General features: G+C 32.9%; 1 long non-coding RNA gene and 1 pseudogene across 1 annotated transcript in view; one reads left to right on the top strand and one right to left on the bottom strand.

Annotated features, from left to right (window-relative positions):
* Window positions 1-23,765, bottom strand: part of LOC105854901 (uncharacterized) — a 455,854-nt gene that overhangs the window by 184,153 nt on the left and 247,936 nt on the right. The gene's annotated exons all lie outside the window — the stretch shown is intronic.
* Window positions 5,813-23,765, top strand: part of LOC105854896 (uncharacterized protein KIAA1143 pseudogene) — a 29,924-nt pseudogene continuing 11,971 nt past the window's right edge.

Genomic DNA, 23,765 nt, shown 5'->3' with positions numbered 1-23,765 from the left:
TCAGGTCAATTGATGACCTTGATCAAGTCATGTATTAATAAATTCTCAAAGCTTCTGTTTTTACATCTGCAAATCCCATATAATAATAGCTGACCTCTGCTCACTATGCTGTGAAGATAGATGTGGTAACATCCGCAGAGCACATTATACTCTGGAGAAAGACAGGTGCCACTTGCAATAAAAGTAACAGCAAGACTAACATTAAAACCTATTTATGTCCCAGGTACTCCCTAAACAGATTTAGGCATCTGTTGTCCAGGATATACTGACCTTTTAATTAAAAACAAGTATCTGTCAGTATTCATTAAAGTCAGTTTTAGCAAATTTTTAGTATTCCATAATATTTCTGTGGAATCCCTTTTAGCATAACAAAGAGCCCTTGGGAGAAAGCGCTGCACCATGCTGGCAGGAAAGGGAAACGATACCAGGGCTCATTCTGTAAACAGTTGCCAATCATCCAACAGCATTCCTCACTGAGATTTTATAATGTTTGCCCTGAGCAAACATTAACCACTTTAACTGGGATATTTTTCCAGGATTTTAGACTACATTATGCCTGACAGCAGTATGTGCCAAATAATATGGCACCATAAATCTCTTAGTATTATTATACATTTACACAGAACAATTATTGTCATCTTTTGGTAATATCTGTGAGACCTTTTCCCATTTAATTTGATATTTTTGTTTTTCATTACTCCCTTAGGAGTAGGAGTAGATAGAATTTTTTTTTAAATGCAATTGTTTATTTAAGAAAGGAGAGCAAAACAATATATGCAAAAGCATGCTGTGTGATTAAGTCAACATATTTTAAGATATGTCTTAAACTTTAAAGATGTCTCAGTTACTATTGTCTAGATATGGCTTTCTACATATGGCTTTTTAGATATCAGTAAGCCTTTTCCCAGGCTAGACTTGGTGCCTAAATACATTCTACTATATGCTAAATGATTCAATGAGACCCAATTAGAGCACTGTCCCTATAGTGTCCTGAGTGTGGAGTGTGCTAGGAGAAAGCATTGTCCTAGTGTCATTCTCTGCATTGAAAGAGAAAGCATAATACAAATGACCTTCTAAGTAGGTTGGTGGCCAAATTATTACCTAGTGTATAAAGAAGGAAATACTTCTATTAAAAATCAGAGCCAAAGTAACAGGAGTAAAGAAACGGATAGAAAATTAGAGAGAGAAAAAAAATAATAGTCTTCTAGGAGAATTCTTTGTCTTTTTAAGATTAGAATCCATTATATATATATGCCAGTGATGCACAAAATTCAAACAATACCCGTTCTTCAATTTCTGCTGACACGAATAGACTTTGTACATTTTCTGTCAAAATTGAATGCTATTTTAAAATGGAGTGATTTACCAAAGTCTTCTTTTAATTAGAAAAACTAATGACAAGCCTAAGAGAATAAAAGGGATCCCTGTTTATAAGACCGGGCATGCTCAGAATGTTAACAGCTAGCTCACACTCAGTCTCAGAGAGACAGAGGTGATGGTTTCCCAATAGGACTCTCATCTTCTCTGACGCCCCCGTCTATTTTTCACAGAACTCTTTGGTTCTTCTTCCTAAATCATACTGACTCCTAATTTCTTTCCAAATAAATGCACTCAAGACCTTCTAAGATTTCATCTCCAATTTATTTTGTGACCTCTTCTTCCTGCTCTTTTAAACTTAGTTGGCTTTCCAGTCTAAATGACCTACTGATTGAAACATCCCTATACTTTCTCACTTCCATTATTTTATCCATTTCATTTCTTAAAAAATCCACAGCAATGTAGCTAGGTCTTTTATATGATATTTTATCATATTCTCTATCATACATTAAATCACCTATGTGGATGCCTCATATCATCTACTAGGCCTGATTATTTTCTTTCATATAGTATACAATCTCTCTGAGATAAGGATTCATTTTTGGTTATGTTAGCTCTGTACATCTATCTCTGAGAGAACATCATATTTAATAAGTACTATATAACTTATTGAATAAATGTAAATGGAAATATCTTTACCCTAATTCTGTTCATTCTTCTTTTATTGGTACAATTTTATATTTTATTTTGTTTACACTTTTATTAATTTGTTTGTTGAAAATGACAAAGTTGGTTCAAGGCTTAGGAAAAGGAGATAAGAGAGAAAATGTCCTAGAGTAACTCTAGAAGGCTAGAAAAGCTGGCTTCAGAATAATCAGAATCCAGGGATTAGGGGGCAGGAGCCAAACAGCAATTTCATATAAGGAACAATTTAGTTAAGATACCTCTGCTTAGAAGAAATGGAACACCAAATCATTTTCTACTGAACTGTCAAATACTGAGAAAGGGACATCACACTTGTCCCTTTTTGGGACAGTGTGATTTGGGAAGGTGTGATTACTCTTTACAATGTTTGCCTAAAAGACTTCTTCTAGTAGTGAAGACATAGTAGCAGTAAAATAAATGATGGCCTATTAGGAAAGAAAAATGCAGGCTGTCAAAAATAGGCACACATACACTATTGAGGATTCATCATGTGGAGACATTAGGTAATGTATGGGAGACAACTGTTATTACTTTTACAAACTGTAATTAATGAGCAGAACATTCTCAAGTGTTTTATTACAGTCCATTGTGATACATTAGACTAGGGCCAGGGCCAGGTTTACTGCAAAGGGGGAATCTCTTGCATAGTTATTCATATGATTGTCACAGAATGGCTTTATTTTAAAATATCCCCAGATATGATATAATACCATTTAATTTCTATAATCAGATATCTGGGTCAGCATATACTCAAATGTATCAGACTTTCTGACTACATTTATAGTATGCTAGACAGTATGGCTTCAAAGATCTTCAAGTATAGGTAGATTTAAGCATATAAGTAGTTAAATAATTCATAAAGAAGATAACCTCAGTTAGAATATGCTACATTTCTTCATGTTCTTAAAAGGCAAGAAGATTTGAGAATCTCACTAGTCTGAGATATGTTTCAGTAATGTCTTAGTAATTAGGAGACCCTGTTAAATTTGGAAAGAAATGAAAATACAAAGCTTTTATTTATATCACTTTTATGCAATATGGAATCTGCAGTAATTCAAATATGTTTCCAATCATTTGAACATATAAGCATTGGTTTCCATTTTCTGACAAGGAGGGGGAGATTTAAATTTTAATACTCTTGTCTCTTATTCTTGTGTGTTTTAGTGTTTACATGTAATGAAAAATCTCCCTGATGTTTGGGGCTGGGTATGGTAAGGGAGAAAACTCAGTTCTCAGAGATATGTAAGCATAAATCTCTGTTCTGCTACATTGTATTTCTGTGACTCTCAGATAATTATTAACTTTTCTGATCCTCAATAGTTATATCTGTGAAGTGACAACCACTTTTAAGGAGTTATGTAAAGATTAAATGAGATTGTGTATGTAAAATTTAGAGAATACATAAAGAATACATGGTTCACAGGAAACACTCTACAGATGTTAGCAATGTTGGAGGGAAAACATTTTATTCACATCTATTTTAACACTATCGGCATATTTTCTAGACATGACAAGCAATAAGACCCTCAAAACCAACATGTACTTTGCGAGGTTATACAGCTACTTAAAATAAGAGACAGGATAACACTAATCCTCTTTGTTGTGTTCTGCCTTCTTTCAATGACATCAGCTATTATTACAGATAAATCCAAGTTTCTGCTGTTATTAAAGCAAATTTCAACCTAAGAAAATAGGTATTGAAAAGAAGGGCAGATATGCTATCTTAACAAATGTTCTCTTAGATTTATTTAAGACTAACTCTGTTCAGTAAAAATCTAAGATACTACTTTTTAAAAGAATAAATAGTGTTTTGATGATAAATATGACCACAACTCTAAACTAGAGCTGCATTTGTTCTGGCAAATACTAGAGGTAAGTATAGCAACTGAAAGATTATAAATGCTTTCTCTGTGTCTTAGTCAGATCTGTCGGTACTTGATCAAGACAATAAGGCTAGGATGTAGGATGTGGTTACATACAAACAAACCCAGATAAACACGTGGCCTAGAAGAAAAAAATATTTAGACACTGTGAACACTTAATTAGACCATTCCAGAATTATGACGATTATATTTTTCAAACAATCTTTATTTATGATTTTGTGGTGGAGGCTTGAAAGTGAAAATTACTGACAGCCTGTAAATTTTCCCCATGTTCCAAATTTAAAAATCATAAAATTATGGACACAGAAAATAAACATTTTGTCTAACTTTTCATTTATGACATGCTTATGGTCACTCAGCCTAGTAGATTTTCTGTTAGGTTTTAGTGCTATTCTTGTCAATAATTAACCATATGATAGCGACAAAAATGAATCTCTCTCTCTCATTCTAGGTATGTTTCCCTTTGTGTAAAATGTTGTTTATACATGAACATTCTGTGAAAATATAAAAAGGCTCAAATATAGTAGAAAGATAAATAAAGTTATAGAGTTGTGGTTTAAGCTGTCAGTTACGCCTATTAGTTGGATAAACTGTAAATCACTTAATCTGAACCTCTTTTTATTCATCTACCAAAGGAGAAGTTGAACTAAATATATGAGAAACTCTTATACAGTAAAGCCTAATGCCATACACACACACACACACACAAACACACACACACACACACATATATATATATTTTACATATACACAAAAAATGTGTGTGTACATGTGGGTGTATACACACACATACACACATACACAATAAGGGTTGCTTTCCATATATGTTGTCTAATAAGGACAAATATACTTACAGTTTTGATAAAATATGTTCACTTTGTGATAAAAATTAATTTATGTTGTAAGTATATCTTAGAAATATGCACATTAACATCAATATAAAATTTTATTGCTCAGAAAATATGTGAACTCAGAACTTCAACTATTGGTGGGTATCTGATATGGTGCAAAGAACACTAAATATGGAATAAAACCCAAGTTAGAGTAAAATGTCTGCATTTGACTAACCTTCCTAGGAGTTTTTCTGCCTCTATTAAATGGACCCAAATGATTACTTATTAGATGAATTTGATGGAGTCACATGTATGACAACTTCTGAAGTAAAATCACTTGGCTATTTAGGGTTAACAGCTAGCTAGCCCTATTCAACGTTTTATAATACATGGTTGGATGTTCTGAGCCTGACATCCTTTCATCCTTCCTTTTCCCTGTCCAATCATTCATTCCTGAAATAAAGTCCGGAGGAGCTATGTCAGCACAGAGGACTGGGGGATTCCAGCTGGGTCAGGTTGAAACTTCTGAAACTTAAATGAGCCAGAGTAAATATAAGCCAAACACTAGAGATTGAAAATAGAAAAGTGGTAAACATTGCTCTCAAATTGAGTAGTCTATGAAGGCTGTCCACCAAACATGTGGCTTACATTTTTTCTTGATTGCCAGACTTAGTGTTGTTTTAAAACTTTAGAAGGGCTTTTCTCTCCATCTGGTAGGTAATGTGTGCTGTAATATTTTCATAGTGTCTTTATAAAAATCCAAAGCATAGGAAATGTCACTGATGAGATCAGAAAGAAAAATGCATTCACATAAGGAGTGGTGGCTACTTCCTTGTCTGATTTCAGAGTTGGATTCTGCAGTACAATCAGCTCTGGTGAGATCCAGTGTGTTAGGGGACTCTTTCCTCTGACCCATGAAGACAATATTCTCAATGTTTGCTGTATACCATGTTGAAGACCAACAGGCGGAACAACTGAGATTAAGATGTTGTGACTGGCCATCACTTATTCAGCTTAGGGACTTTGAAATCTTGAGAAGGAAACATTTTCTTTCCTAGAAGTAAGAGATCCAGCATGGCCAACTTGAGTGAGCGGCTACAGGTGAAGAAAAATTTTCTCTGCAGCAGTGCCATCCATTATCAGGCAACTGACACATGGGAAGTTCAGGTTGAGCCATTACAGGAACTGCAGAGAGTGACTTGAGCTCATTGATTGCCATGTTTTTGCCCAGAGACAAGTTACCCAAAGGGCATTAATGAGCCTTTAGTGCTCAGAATATATTTAACTTCAAATTAAAACACTCATACACTGCTGGTGGAATTGCAAACTAGTACAACCTCTATGGAAAGGGTATGGAGATACTCCAAAAGGCTAAAAGTAGAACTACCATTTGATCCAGCAATCCCACTATTGGATATTTACCCAAAGGAAAAAAAGACATTCTATAAAAAGACACCTGCACTTGAATGTTTATAGCAGCACAATTCACAATTGCAAAGATGTAGAAACAACCCAAGTCCTCATCAATATATGAGTGGATTAATAAAGCATGTTATATGTATACCATGGAGTACTACTCAGCTATAAAAAGGTGAACTAATATTTCTTGTATTAACCTGGATAGAACTGCAGACCATTGTTCTAAATGAAGTATCACAAGAATGGAAAAACAAACACCACATGTATTCACCATTAAATTGGAACTAATTGGTCAATAGTTACATGCACACATGGAAGTAACATTCATTGGATATTGGGCAGCTGGGAGTGGGGAGTAGAAGATAGGTAAATTCACACCTAACGGGTACAGTGCATACTATCTGGGGGATGGGAACACTTAAAACTTTGACTCAAATGGTATAAAAGCAATTTATGTAACTAAAACATTTGTACCCCCATAATATTCTGAAATTTTTTTTTAAAAAAACCTATGCTGTTGCTCTAGTATAAGTTCATGATGAATTCAATACACACACCAACACCATCATTAAAGCACCTAACAATCTATTTCCAGGAACTGTATGGCATCTTGGAATGCTGTCTGTATGATTTTCTGGTTAAGACTCTGAACATGATTTCTGGTGAAAATTCTGAAGATAAAAGGTGATAAATAACAAATAATAACATATGCCCTCTGTGAATCTATGAATATCTTGTTTGTAAGGTCTGTATTTGAGAAATATTTTAGAGGAAAGAGCTATTTTGGTTTACTGTCTGTCTGTCTTTCCCATGAACACATATCTTTTTGTTGGAAGGATCATGTTTATTTAGCCACTATCTCAATGCCAAGCACAGTGATTGACACAGATTGGACTCACCATAAACATTTGTTTAATTGAAGAATTTTGCTAGGCATCCTTGTCTTGGATGAAGATATTTATTTAGTGTAGTCAATAAGGTTTTTTAAAAGGTTATAAAATTCAATGATTATTCTTATGATTTGGGAGTTGGCTACCATTAGTCTAGGGCTGGACCAGACTCTTGTATTGAGAGCTTTTAAGTATTTAGGATTTTATATTATCTTGAAGAGCTGTATCAAATAAGATAGAAGCATTGAGGCATAGACTATTGACAACTTTTGGGGGCAATATTTTATCATGTTTAATAATCTATAATTTAACAATATTCCTTATTTGACCTACAATATCTCCAATATCTCTAAATCTTATATTTTGACTATAATTGCATTAAAATCTCTTAATTTAATTTGCAAAATCTTACTAAATTATAGCATTCATTCAAGAGTTATTGAACTCATTAAGTGCCATGCTTGCTGGGTATTGGAGATATGATAATGAATAAGGCACAGGCTCTACTACAAGAAAAATGACAATATATTGTATTCTTAAAAAATACTAAGAGTGGATATTAAATGTTTTCACCACAAAAATGATAATGATATGAGATAACACATTTGTTAATTAGCTATATTTAACCATTCTACTTTATATATATGTATATTTCAAAACATCATGCTGTACATAATAAACACATACAATTTATGCCAATTTTGAAAATAAATTAATTAATTTAAAAAAGAAAACAAAATTAAAACAACAACAACAATAGAATGTTGTTCACCAGGCACTATCAGCAGAAATTTGCATGGATAACTCATTCAGTGTTCATAAAAACCCATGATATATGAAGTATTATGTTATAATTGAACTTTATGGTAAAGTATTGTATTTTACAGGTGCATACACAAAGAGATTTATACTATATGAATATTATGTGCATTAACAGGCAAGTAAACGTGAACAATGTAATAGAATGTGCTCTATAATAAATATTTGTGAGCTTAGGCAAGACTTGCTTTATTATGTGAAACCTTGCGTATATCTTGCAATATGACTCAGAGTTTGCAAAGCAGAGAAATAAAGTGGAAAAGAGGATGTTTTGAGAAAAGAAAGCAGACATTCACAAAAGTATTAAGATTTACTTCTGCATCATATTGAGTCATTGGTAAATGCATGACAAGTCATATGCTTTTAAAAGATCACTCTGTTGAGAGATGACTCAGATAGTAAAGATATTTGAAGAAGAGGGATAAGATGGGAGAAAAGTAAAATAAGGAAAGGAGGATGAAAGTTCATCAAACAAAGAGAGTGGTCATGAGAATAGAAAAAAGAAAAAATTCAAAGTTGTATACGTTAAAGGCATAGTACAACTGATGTGGACAATTACAGTTGTATGTCAGAGTTAGAAAAAAGGAAAAGGAAAAAGTTTCTTATGTGGACAAATAGTGGAGGTAGGGTCCATTAACAAACATGGGGAATTCAAAGGGATGAATCAATCTTGATGAAATATAATTTAACTTTTGGAACATCTGAAAAATTCTAAAATATCTTCAGTGTCATTTATTTGGAAAATGACATCAAATTTCTGATCTTCAAATCCACTCTTGCTGTCAATGGGGAATCACTTTGCCATGATTTTTTTTTCTACTAAATGTGACCTAAGTTTAGTTTCCAGTGTATTAGTAACTTATATGTTTACATTGAAGTAAACCTATTGACACTTGTCTTCCCATTCTGAAGTATTTTGCAGACCTCAACTTGGCTTAGAAATATTGTGTTTTTGTCAATAGGATAGTTTCACTTTCCTTCCAAAGAAATCAATGGTTTGTGGAACATCTTATAGCTAAGTAAATATTGGATTTATATATTTTGTCTGGATACAAAGATTCCAATGACATAAGCAGATCCCTTATCAAGGAATCCATTTTTCTTAAAAAATGTATTATAATGCTTAATTTCCTGTGTACAAACAGCTTATCACAGACATTTTATGACTTAGACAGCAAAGCATTTTTAAGTTTAATGCTTGTAATATAGCTTACACATTCTTTTAAGAATAAAAAAAAAAAACACTCATCCATTGGGTTCAGCTACTTTTTCTTCACTGAGGTGCATTTCTCCTTTTCTGTCAGATGGTCAGCTTTTGGTTGGTTTAGTTTCATATAGGAGGATAGCAGGTAAGTAGGGGTAAGCTATTGAGAAATATCTCATTTAAAACTTCAATTTTCTCCATGAGGTAAGATGTGAGGTTATCTACTAATTCTGTGTGCATTCATGCGTGTGTATTTGCATATACTTGTTTGCTGAGAGGTTGAGGAGTCTTGGGAACAATAAAATTTGAAGTAAAAGTTAACGTGAATAAGAATGAGAATTGACTGGAATAATACAGATAAAACAGAAGCAACACTAGTGACTCAGCTGTAGCATGAAAATGTGACCTTACAGCAGTGTTTCTCCACAGCTTTTTATCCCCTAAGTGAACTTCTTAGATATTTTTTTTCACTTGCTTCCTCCATAAAATTTTGTTTTGATGGACTCTGTATGTCCTATAGCTTTTTGAGGGCAAAAAAACCTATTATAATATCTCTATTTTTTATCCTCCCCCCCATCCTAGAATTTTTACCCTCTTAAGGTGAATAATGATTTAATTTTTACCAAAAAATAAATGTGAATGATGATTTAAAAATTGTACCTTTGCCATAGTGGCAACATGGTGCAGTGAAAAGACTTTACAGGTAACAAGTTTTCTTATTCTATTTAGTCATTTACTTCCTAGATGAATTTGGATGCTTTGCTTCACCTCTATGATCTTCAGTTTTGGTAACATATGAAGTGTCTAGCACATATTTATTAAAATTTAATAGAAGACTTTTTTATGTTATGATTTTGCTACATCAGGAAAGTAACTTAAAAATGGAGTTAATAGATTAAGATACAAGAAGAGGATACATGACATATAATGAGATAAAGAAAAGAAGTAGTAAAAGTAATAGATATGGAAAAACAACTGCTTGTGTTAAGAGTGAGATGTTGGAGTTTCATATTTCAAATCCAAAGCATTTGGTAACAATAAGAAAGTCTAGACACATCCTTGGGTATGGTTACCTGGGGTGGATTTTCAGGGCCTTAGAGACAGTAAGAGATATTAATATCAAAGTATTATATAACATAGGTTGTCAAAATGGCTATTAAAGTCATCCAAGGCCAAGGACAAAGGTTCAGTATAGATAGTGACCAGGAGATTTATAGATGACATCAATAAATTAACAGAGAGAAGCTCAGTACAATTACATAAGACTCAAAAAAAAATGCATGAGGGTGGAGGCAAAGTAAACAGGAAACAGTAGCAATGGCCTGGAGAATACTGATTTTTCCTCCATTTCATGGCATTATGATATACGGGAAGTAAGCAAAGAGCTCTTAACCACTGGGTTAAGAGCATGTTTTACAACTCAGATTCTCTGTACAACCCACATACTAGGTTTTTAACATCAAACATGTTTTTAGGTCTTCTGAGTCACAGGTTCTATAGAATTGGAATAATAGTATCAAACTCGAGGGATGATTATTCTGATAAATACAACACTATCTATGAAATGCTGAGTAGTGGATTAGACACTAGTGATCCCTCAAAAAGATGGCAGCTATTTCCATTATTAACCTCCACTGGAAAAAGGATAGAAATGCTTGTGGTTCTGAGGAAAACTTATGTTTCAGTTAAGATAAAGAGTGTTAGGAAAGAGGCTATATTCCTCAATAGTATCTGCAGGAAACAAATTTGGAAACTGTCATTGCAAAATCCTGCAGCAATCACCTATGGCATAAAACACTGGCTTAGAAGCAGGAGAAAACAAATGAAGCTACCTCTCAACTGTGAAGTCTTAAAACAGGTTCCCAAGTGGAATTTCACAGTAAATCACAATACATTTTCCTCCGTAGACATTTCATCAATAGCTCCTATTGCCATGCCTCCTGGTAGACTTTTATCAATAAGAAAGTAACATTTCAGCCAACTATAGAATGAGGCAGGAAAGCAGCAATCAATGAAACTTATAGGTTTTGTAAATGACACAGCCATTTTCATAATTTCTAAAGTGCTGCACTTTACTCAACTATTCATAAAGAAAAGACAACTGTGAAAAAACTCCATTATTATAATAATAATGGCAAGGAAATATCATGATATATATATAGAGAAGATGACTTTTTGTTAGAGCTAATTATCATGACATAAATTAAAAGTTATGATATTGATCATGTGCTTCAATTTCTCTTGGCTAACAATTCAAACCTTGATTCAAAGTATAAGTCGGTGTGTGGCAAAAGGCCATGGGAAGTACTTACCATGCCATTTCATGTCCTATTAAAAGTTTGTTACAGCACATTCATTTTTATCAGTCAGCTAAGATAGGAATTTGTTTTTATATCTAAACTTGAGGTATATCATTTTCTATGATGTTAATATTAAAATGACACATTATAAATCTGTATACTATAAATATAAATTTATTTTACCTCAGAGCCAAATAATCACTTTTTAGAGGAAAATCAAATTTGCATATTTTAGTATAGATATAGTTGGTCAACTGTACTATGACATTTTTACACTAAATTTCCCAAAGTAATCTGTTCTCCGAGAAGCCCAGAAGCACAGAATCTCATAGATCTGAATTAAATAGGGGTTAGGTACTTTGGGACTTCTGTGCTATTTAATATACATATATAAAGGGAGAAAGATGATAAATCAGCACTTTGGTAGACAGAAATGTCAAAGTAAGTTAACATTTTAAGGCACTCTTAGTACATATTTTTAGTATACAGAGACTACAGACAGATGCCCAAAAGTATAAGTATGTGAAATGTTATTATCTGAAAATTATTTTTTTAAATATTTAGTGCTTTTTAAAGTAGACATATGCAAAAGTAAACAGCTGTCATGCTGGTAAGATATAACCATGAAAAGTTCACTGAATATTGGAAGAGACTGTGCATGAAATGAAGAAAGGTTTTAAGACATGTAATAATAAAAAAGAGATTTTTTTTTTACAGCCAGAGTTAGCAGTATTCATTAAGGTACTTAAAGGGTGGAAGGTTGCTTTCTCTTTTCTCTTACAAGGTAATTTTGCTGTAGTGGGATAGCATGTATGGAAGGATGGAGATATTATTCTGGTTGTCTTAAGGCAATTAAATTAGGGTTTTTCATTTTCTCACTCTAAATCAGTGACATTTGGGGCCCAATACTTCTTTGTTGTGGGGGATGGTCCCGTGCATTGTAAGACATTTTGCAGCAATACTGGACTCTACATAACTATGAATTATATCTCCAAATATTGCCCAAATTAACATTGGTTGAAATCACAGAATTATACATTTAGCTGTTTTAATTGATACCCGTGCTGTAATTACATACTGATTTTAAGATCAGTTTGACAATTTCTATAGAGTAGCCTTCCAAGATTATCATAGGGATTGCACTGTGTTTATATATCAAATTGAAAAAACTGCTATCCAATAGTGAGTCTTACATTCTATAAATATGGTGTATCTCTCAGTTTTGTTATATTTTGTTTAATTTCTGTCAGTAATGTTTTGTAATTTTTCATGTATGGGTATGGTAGTTCTTTTGATAAATTAATTCTTAGACATTGTATTAGTTTTGATACTATTACAAATGGAATTGTCTTCTCAATTTCATTTTTTGGAATATGTTTTTTCATTATGTAGTGATATGATGATTTTTATATATCGGTCTCATAAGCTGTAAAATCATTGAAGTTACACAGAAGTATCTCTGTAGATTCTTTAGGATTTTTAAAATAAGATCCTGTCTTCCTCATATAAAGACTGCTTTACCTCTCTCTAATTGTTATGAATTTTGTTTTAAACTTGAAAGCCTTATTTCAAGTGTAGATTTGGGTAGATCATCCAGTAACACCCACAGGAAAGTGAGGTTTCTCCCAGGTCTCTTGGCAGAGCATTCTGGTGACAAGAACAAGGACAAAGAGGGCTGTGCTTGTGTACACCAGGGGATGAGGCTGTTTTCTGGGTTGTAGCCAGGACTATGCTCTATGAGTCTGCCACTTGGGCATGAACCTACCTTCTCAAAATGGACCTCCTCAATCCTGGGTTTCACTAGGTTTCATAACCTTCCACCTAGATCCCAGAGTGCACAAAAGCACATTTGTCAATTGATGGCTGCCAAATTATTTTTGTTGTGGGTCGATATCAGTGGGAAACATTCTTCTGCCATCTTGCAGATCACCTATTCAATTTCTTTATTTGATATTTACCTATTCAAATTCTACTTACTTTTGAGATAGTTAGGTTTTCTCAGGAATTTGTCCATTATATCTAAGTTGTTTCATTTGTTGAAATAATGTTCATAATATTCTCTTATAACATTTTAAATTTTGTTAAGGATTTATTAATGCCCTCTTTTCACTGCTGATTTTGGTAACTTGTATATTATCTCCTGTTACCATGGTCAGTGTAGCTAAAGGTTTATCAATTTCATTGATCTTTTCAAAGAGCCTGGTTTTGGTTTCATTGATTATCCATATTGTTTCCATGTGTCTACAATTTAGATTTCTAATGTAAGCTTCATTATTTTGTCCTTCTATTTACTTTGGGTTTTATTTGTTCTTTTATTTTATTTTTGCTTCTAAGATGTTATCTTAAATTATGTGTAATAGATATTTCTTCCTTTCTATTATAGGCATTTATATCTATAAATTTTCTGGCTTCACTTTTTACTTGGTATGCAATCAGGAACAAATTACTTAACACTTTGTGTGTCAGTTACCTTATCAGAATGAGTCTTTAAGGATTACTTGAATTAACAAAGAGCTTAAAATGGTACCTGGAATACCAAGAGTATTCTATATGCATTAGCTTTTAACATTATTGATATTTGGAAGGATCTGCTGGCTAAATCCAGGCATTGTAATAAAACAAATTATTTGGTTGACATGATAGAAGAGTGTCAAAATTAGGTAAAGTTCATTGTTGACACATTAAAAAAAATACCATAGATATAAATCTTAAGAAAACATAGTATCCTCACTCAATCTTCTGAACTCCTCATACAGTGAAATAAAAGGCACAGGATTCAAGCAGAAAATTTTAAAATATCATCCAAATTATGGTCTTCAATTTAGTCACCCTATGTAACTTGGGAGTTAATTCAATGATACATGAGATTTTCTAGAACTCCTCTGGAGAATATGCTACTGGGAGTATAGAACAGGTTATTTTAAACCACCTTAGTGAACAATAAAATCCATTCTTTACAGATAACTGATTTTGAAAAACAGCAAATTGTTTTAGTTGCTAAATAAGGTTATAAAGTTCAGCAACACCATAAAATGCCAAACAACAAATATTTGTGTGAATGCAGAGAGATAAGAACACACATACACTCCTGATGGGACTACAAAATTAGTACAACCTCTATGGAAAACAATATGGAGATATTTCAAAAAATAAAAGTAGGACTACCATTTGATTCTGAAATCCCACTATTGGGTATATACCCAAAGGAAAAAAAAAAGACATTCTACAATAAAGACTTCTACATGCAAATGTTTATAGCAGCACAATTCACAACTGCAAAGATGTGGAAACAATCCAAGTGTCCATCAATACATGAGTGGATTAATAAAATGTGGTATATGTATACCATGGAGTTCTACTCAGCCACAAAAAAAAAACAAAAAGAAAATCAATGGTCAACTAATATCTCTTGTATTATCCTGGATTGACCTGGAGCCCATTCTTCTAAGTGAAGTATCACAAGAATGGAAACACAAGCACCACATGTTTTTGCCATTAAATTGGCACTAATTAATCAACACTTATGTGCACATATGGAAGTAATATTCATCTGGCGTTGGGTAGGTGGGAGAGGGGAAGAAGAGATAGGTAAATTCACACCTAATGGGTGCAGTACACACTTTCTGGGGGTTGGGAATACTTGTATAATAGCTCTGACTTGGGCCATGCAAAGGCAATAAATATATAACCAAAGTGTTTGTACCCCCATAATATTCTAAAATAAAAATGAAAATAAAATGGGATTAAAAAACCAAAAATTATAACTTGTTTTTTTTTTCATGACTGAAAGTACTATGTAAGGTGGAGTTTTTAAAAATATCTTGAAGATGAGTAGTCTGACAAGATGGTTAATTAGCATTCACTTGATTTTATCTAGTTTTGATGATTTGTTTAAATCAAAGTCAAGTAATAAAAAAACAAAAAACAACTAACATTACAATGAAACTGCTAAATTTGAATCTCATGGGTTTATGGACTAATCCTTTAGGAATACACATTTATACTGTTTAAGTTGTGTGGGGTTTAAATCCCATTTGAATTCTATCCCAAATTAGATATTATTGAGCTATTTTGTGTAGGCATCCTCAAATCAACTCAAATCATACTGGTTTATTGAAGCCTGAATTGAAAAACTGTGATTCTTGACTAGTAGAGGGTGATGCTTATTTCTGGATCCAAGCCAGCAAGATGCCCCTTAATAGAGGTAGTTGCTGGAGCTTCTGTTCAGGAACTGCTACATGTAGGAATAAATAACTCTAAATCTGCTTCTTATTCCCTCTTTTCTGATAAATGCCTCTTACTTTCTAGTCTGTATATTTTCTGTACCTCAACTGTTCTTGTTATTTATAGTTTCTGCTACTAAGCTTGCCTTCGGTTTTTCCTCTTGTCTTTCTTCATTATTCCTCTTCTGCCTCTATCCCTACTGTGATGATTTATTTTTTGTTGTTTCTCAGTGAAAATATCCAAGAGATAGAATCTGATTGGGCAGTTTATGCTTTCATGTCATGTTTGTAATACATAGGTCATTGGTTATTTTAAGGTTTGTCCATGGTCAAGTCCTTGGTCTTCAATTTATCTATTTAACTATAGCTAAAAATAGGAATGGGGTGAAATACAGGTTCCCAGAAAGCTCGCTAGGCAGCAGAGATAATGGGAAGTTCCATATGGTAAATATACTGGTATATATAATGTCAATGGAGGAGAACTCAAACTCTGTAAAATAATTTAAAGAGGTTTATTCTCAGACAAATATGTGTGACCATGGCCCACAGCCATGCCCAAGAAGCCTTGAGCAAGTGGTTTCTCTGTGACTGGGCTACAGTTTGGTTTTATACATTTCAGGGAGACAGGAATTACTTGTAAAGTCATAAATCAATACATGGAAGGCATACATTGGTTTGGCCCCAAAAGGCAAAACATCTTGAAGAGAAGGGGGAGATTACGGATTATAGATGGGTTTAAAGATTGTTTTGATTTGTAATACATTTAGGAAATGAAGCTTTCGCTAAAGGACTGAAAGTTTTAAGTTAAGATAAGGAGGTCTGATAATCAGAGACAAAAATTGATCTGTTGAAACTTGATTACCAAGGTAACAGTATTAGAAGACATGTCCTAAGAGGTGATTAGATTATAAGGGTTCCACCCTCAAGAATGGGAGTAAGGCCTTATTAAAGAGGCTTCACAAAGCCATCACCCTTTTTGCCCTCCATTCTTTCCTTCCTATAAGAACACAATGTTCCACCCCTCTGGAGGACCACTGTTCAAGGTGCAATCTTGGACACAGAGACTGAAGCCTTACCAGATGTTGATTTTGAACTTCTCAGCTACCAGAACTGTGAGAAATACACTTCTATTATTTACAAATTACCCAGTCTAACATATTTTTTGATAGCAGCACAGAAGGACTACAGATATACATGTAATCTTAGGTTCAAAGTTATGAAGCAGCTATTTAATAGTTACATAATTAATAAGTGCAGAATGTAGATTTGAACCCAGGTTTGTCTACTTTTAATAACTATATAATATTGCCTCCTAGAATTAATGATTTTATTATACAAAGTTTAAGGGTCCAAAATAGATAGAATTAATGTGCAAGCCACAATTTGTTAAGAATTTATGGGAAAAAAAGAGAAAATGGAATCTAAGACAACATACATGTTTATTATATATATATATATTCACGTTCATTGTTTACGTATACTTTTTAAAAACATTTTTACATATGGTTACTTTATATTCTCTCAGAAAATAGTTATAAGAAAAATGCCAAAATTTAGCCCTAATGGAAATGAAGATAGCCAAGTAAAGCGTGTTTTAAATTTTTTGGAATGCTACTAACAAGTTGTTAAGAAAACAATTACTGAGCACTTCAATAATCAGATTTATTGAACAAAATATGTTTTATTTACTTATTTTTTTTGAAAACTGGTATTTGTGGAAACATTTGAACACTGCTACTGCAGCAGCCAAATATTCTTCTTGAGTTAGAGCTTCCATTTCTTCACCCCTCCCATCCCAGGTGCTATGGCCTGATTCAGAGTATTGTGTACTTAAGGAATCCAGAGCCAATTTGCATTTCAAGAAAATATGAATGGCTTCAGTCTTACCAGTTGAAGTCCATATTATTGTGTAAATAAGAGTTTGATAATAAGAGGCCTTTATATAAATGAGTTAATTGACTTTCAAAATATTCAAGAGAACTATCTCATATTTTGAAAAGAGGTAATGTTTGAGAACCTGACATTACTATAATCTGTGTACTTTCTACCCCCACTCCCTGCCCCTCTCTCACACTCTCTTTTGCTTTGAAAATATGTTTTCTTCTTTCATTATAAAATTGGCAATAGGTAGGCAAATAGTGAGGTGAGAATACAAATTATCATTGTACACAGTACCAGTAAGCCTCATAGTAGCTAGTAGCTAGTACCTAAAGAGGGACAAAACATGAAAATAATTCTATAAGCAAAGTTAGACCATCAAAATACTTACGAGAAGAAAAAGAATAGAAAGAACATTTAGAATTAAGGATGAAATATAAAAATTGACTCCTCCCACCCCCACCCCAATCTTCAGACTAATAATAGATATAAGCTCAATTTTTTTTGTTTGTTTTAGAGACATTTTTGGGGTTGGTCTTGTTCTTTAGAAATTCTTTGACATATAAAGCTTTTGTCCTTTTGTCTCTGAGGTTAACCATACTCCCTAATGTTGTCAAGAATGAACCAAATAAGAGATAATACTAGTTGTTTTTCATGTGTTATCCCCTTTGTCTTCAACTCAACTTCAGGATGTAAAAATATTCTATTTACAGATAATGAAATATAAATATATGCTTAAGTATATGTTAAATATAGGTATAGTATACAAATATGTTAACTATTTTTTTCAAGGTCATACAACCAGAAAATGTTGAAGCTAGAATTTAACTTATGTTCTATTGACATCATGTTAGAGTCGGGATACCCACAGCATTACTGGACAGAGAGACAGAGTCACTGAGGATGCAATCACACAAGAGGAGGTTTATTTTCTGGCTAGCCAGGGTCCAAGCCCTAGAGCAGCAACGCAGTGGCCACTCTCGCAGGCAAGGACCCCAACCGGAAATACAGCATGCCTTTTATCCCCATGGTGCACAAGCTGATCACCCGTGGATCATGCGTTGACCTTTAAAATGATTGGTTGCCCACTATTGCCTTTTGAAATAATTGGCGGGTTGGTTGCCCTCTATTGCCTGATGGGCCAGTCACCCATGCTTCAATGACCTCATCCCATTATTCCCCATACAGCAGTGTAGCAAGCAAGCAATGATCAGAAGCAAAGGTTTGCAGTTAGCTCATTGCCCCACCCAAGTAAATTCCCCATAATTGGAAAAATTCCTCTGCCCTTCCTCTGCCCTACAAATTCCTCTGCCCTTCCTCTGCCCTACAATCAATGCTAGTTCTCTTTCAACTCAGGCATCACAGAAATATTAAAGTATTTGAATATTGCAAGGACATGTTATAAACATTAAGGAGCATTTAAACTACTAAAAATTGGATTACTTTTTCTTAGATCAGGTCATATTAGTTGAATTCCTGTTTGATAGGATATTAGAGAGAAAGACCTGCTTCCAATTATTAATACTTCTCACAAAGAAAATAAGCATAGAGTAAAAACTAAATAAAACAAACAAAAACAACCTTAAAATTAACTACTATTAGTACTACATTGTCTTGTGCTAATCAAAGAGTGGGTATTCAAGACCCAGAGTAAACTCAAACTGACTTCATAGTTGTGTAGGATTTAATCAGACAGAATAGAAAAAGGAAGCCACTGTACCAAGAAAATATATTCTTTTATTGAAAAGAGAAACTCCTAATTTAGAAAAAAAAAGACTAGATAATTTATAACTTTATTTTAAATGTTTATTTTTTGTGTTTTCTTAGGAATGTGTGAAGAAATACATGTTCCAACAAACTCCTGTAGGCTTTTACCTACAGAGAGAAAATTGGTTTGATAGGAGAAAATCAAATTCACTACATATTGTACAAGTTGACAAGAACACATGCTTGGGCTTTAATTTAAATATAAGTCAAATCCCAGTTATACTACTAGTTGATTTTCTCATTGTAGGCAGATTGCTTATCTTTCTCAGCTTCAGTTTCTATTGTCTACAAAACAAGGGTAATGGAATCTACAAAATACTATTGAGATGTTAATTAAACCACAAACAATATTCAAGATAAAGTTCTTGAATAGCAAATTGTTCCTGAGTGAGTCAGAATATTAACACTACCATTTCCCTACTTAAATGACACACATAGCTGTATTGTTTAGTTTAGTAAGAATACTTTCCTTGTCCTAGATTTTTCCATGATTAATTATATGACCAGTCTTGGCAATATTGATGGCTTATTACTATAAAGCAGTGTATATTTTTTTCCTTCTTCCAATCAACAAAACCTTTTGTTCCAGAAATAAATCTGAACCCATCTGAGTCCTTTCCCTCTTTCCCTATATCTCTATTACTATCCCCATAAATGAGATTCTCATTACTTATACTCTACAGTTTTATAATAGAGTTCTCACTGTTCTTCTTGCCTCCAGTCATGCCCACCTTGCTAGATTTTTCATTGTCCAGCCTTAAAGAGCTGTCTACATTCAAATATGGTCCTTTGCAAACTCTTTAATGGTTCCATATTTTCTATAAAAATGATTTCCAAACTTTTCTTGCTGCGGAAAGCAAAAATAAAGTAATATATAAAACACACATATTTAGCCAGATAATGATATATTCTATGTAATTAAATGTTTATGTAATAAAAATATTAATATTTGTTTATTATAAATCCAATTATTAATTATTTTAAAAATTATTTGACATTAACATTTTAAACTGGATTTTCTAGGTAGCAGTTGCATTTTTAAATCAATTTATGTTTCTATTTATATTTAGATATATACTATTAAGAATATCTTGATTGTCAGTCATTGTAAATCATATTCTCATTATAAAATATATTTTATTGAAATCCATTTTCAAATTGGGCATAAAAATATATCTAATCCTAAATCATTATGAATTATAACACTATGCAATTTCTATATTAAATACCCAGTTTGCAGGGGAAGGAAGTTTAAAAACCGAAATAAAATGTCTTTTATTTAGACCTCAAATTTGAAGTCTAAATTGCTCACTTTTTGAATTAATAAATTTACCATTTAGAAGGAGTTGATAAAAAGGTTCTAAGGGAGTTTATTTTATTTTTCAGGTTGCATATTTCCAAATACATCATATAATATTTCTATATGCCCAAGAATATTCTTTAAACGTTCTCGGAGTTCTTTAAAAGTTCTTTACACTTCATTGCTTATCTTTTAAATTAATTCACACAAAATTATAAAAGTTCAGATTCCAAGTAAGCCCAAACTTTGTTTGAATTTTCTCATTGAATTCTGAATTCTTCAACAAGGTATTAGCTTTGCAAGACTGAATCATCAAATCAAGTTTATCTTGTGAAAAAGAGCAAACCATGCAATTTGGTATAATCATCTTGTATCAGATAATTATTTCAATAATGGATTTTCTTTGTCATGAAAAAATAGTGATTTCTTTTCTCCTTAGAAAAATGTGAAGCAGCACCTTCCCTCAGGACAGCCAGTGAGCTTCAATAGAAAAAGAGAACATTCTGTAAACCACTTCCTGTTTCATTAAAAATAAATTTTGAATGTCAGCAATTGCAAACTTAATGAATTCACACTTACATGCTGTTATTAAGCATGCTTTTTGTTAATGCTGCCATCAAATAAATGTACCAGTGCTCATCTGCAAAATATCTCATTCCTATCTGAGCGGATTTCAATAGGTTTCATATGAGCTAGTGTTCCTGTAATTTTATGCCATTGCTTTTACTCCATCAGTATAATTGTTCTATGATTTTTCACTACTTAGTTGATGATGTATTAAAGCAGAGGAAAGGGAGGAGGACAGGATGTGTGAAGACCTACCTAACAGGTACAGTGAACACTATCAGAGTGATGGGCACATTTATAACCATGACTCAAGCATTATAAAAAGGATCCATGTAACCAAAAAATCTGTACCCCCATAATACTATGAAATAAAAAAAGAAAAAAATCTATCTAAATACACAGAAATATTTTATTATATTGCATAAGTACTATATCTAATGAGGAGATTAAAAAAAACTAATCTGTCAAGCAAATAAAGTGGAAATATTTTGCACAAACTAAATACTCTAAACTATTTTATCAAATATATTGGATGCACAAATCACTTCATTTAGGTGTCTTTGAAAAGCAATATCCCCCAACTAGTCATATATATTTCTTTGTGTTCTGTCCTGACTCATTCTTTTTCATAGAGTCTATAATTATATTGTATATTTATTTGTCTACTTATATGTTGTCTGCTTCCCCTTCTAGAGTGCAAAACTTTACATGCCTAAATTTCTGCTGTATAAGTTGAATTGAGAAAAGTACTATTTTCACAGTAGGCACTCAATAAATATATTTTTGAAAGAATTAATGAATGTACATTCATGATTCCTTCTTTGAACTAAATTATGACAATTGGGTTTGTTGTCATAGTGACTTCCTTATTTACAATACTTAAGCAATATCAGCACTGACACTCTAATTAATATTTCTTCCTAAAGATGTACGTATTTGCATTACATATGAGGGCTGTCCAGCAAGTATCCAGCCATTGTGGATACTATTCGGACAGCCCTCATATGTGCATTTATACTATTGAATTAAATTTTCTTTTCATAATTATTCTTATGGCACATAATAATTGAATTTAGGCTGAAAGCAACAAGAATTATTTTATGCTCATTATGTTTTGGTTCAGTATAGTGTAATTTGGCAAAGACTATGTAATTATTTTGCAAAAGTCATTGGAAAAGTTCACCTAGTAGACTTAGGGAATATATACTGAAATAATAATACCCAAATAAAAATATTTTTCTTAATTTTGACATCTTTGTTGGTGATGTTTTGTGATTATAGCTATCAGGACAAAACAGCAAAAATTAACATCCATTGCTGACTACTTCTAATGAAAGCAGGTGCCCTAATTCCTCAAGCTGAATCAGGAGTATAGTGTAAACTCCAGTAATATTTCTTCATGAGAGTAGGATCTAACTCCTATTTTGTGCAGAACATTTACAAGACATTTAACATATCACAGAAAAAAATCCTCTGTCTAAAAAAATATTTTCAGAGTTGCAACTGAGTTCTCCCTGTCTTTGGTTGAATCTAGGCACAACACACAAAAAAACACATATAGATAGTAATTCAGCAAGAAAAGCAAACTGGCTGCAGGAAAAGTGATACAGTAGTGATGAATGATTCTCACATAACATAGTAAAAAAAAAAAAAATACCTAATAGGTGTGGTGCATACCATCTGGGGGATGGGCACACTTGAAGTGCTGACTCAAGTGGGGCAAAGGCAATATAAATAACCTAAACATTTTTACCTCCGTAATATGCTGAAATAAAAAAAAATAAGATCCATTATTTGTATTTATATATAGATATATACTTTTATGGTTTTAAGAGGAAGGCATGCTATTAATATTTGAAGAATATTTAGAAAAAGCTAAAGCAGAAAATAAAATTGGCAACAATCTCAAAAAAATATTCTTTATACCAAGGAGTCATATTTTGGGGTGAAATTTCCTGAGCTCCTTCATTGATGTCTGCTGACTGATCAGCATGGTGGTTGCTGAAGTTTGGGGTGGCTTATTTCTTAAAATAAGACAACCATCAGGGTGGTGAGTGCTGAAGTTTTGGGTGACCTATTTCTTAAAATATGACAACCAGGAAGTTTGCTGCATTGATTGACTCTCCTTTCATGAAATATTTCTTGGGAGTATGCTATGCTGTTTGATAGCATTTGACCCACAGTAGAATGTCTTTAAAAACTGGAGTCAATCTTCTCAGTCCCTGCCATGCTTAATCTACTAAGTTTATGTAACATTCTATATCATTTGTTGTCATTTCAACAATGCTCACATTATCTTCACCAAGAGTAGATTTCATCTCAAGAAATCACTTTCTTTGCTCATCCATAAGAAATAAATCTTCATCTGTTCAAGTTTTATTATGAGATTGTAGCAATTCATTCATATCTTCAGGCTCCGCTTCTAATTCTAATGTTCTTGCTATTTCCACCACATCTGCAGTGACTTCTTCCACTGAAGTCTGGAACCACTCAAAGTCATGTATGAGGGTTGGAATAAACTTCTTCCAAAACCCTATTAACACTGATATTTTGACCTTTTCCCCTGAATCCTGAACGTCCTTACTGGTATCTAGAATGGTGAATATGTAACAGAGAGAATGGCCTGAAAAAAGGGTAAAACATGTTTTATGTCTCTTTAA

Source organism: Microcebus murinus, chromosome 4 (assembly GCF_040939455.1).
Source record: "Microcebus murinus isolate Inina chromosome 4, M.murinus_Inina_mat1.0, whole genome shotgun sequence".
NCBI classification, from domain to species: domain Eukaryota; kingdom Metazoa; phylum Chordata; class Mammalia; order Primates; family Cheirogaleidae; genus Microcebus; species Microcebus murinus.
This window is presented reverse-complemented; position numbering and strand designations above follow the sequence as displayed.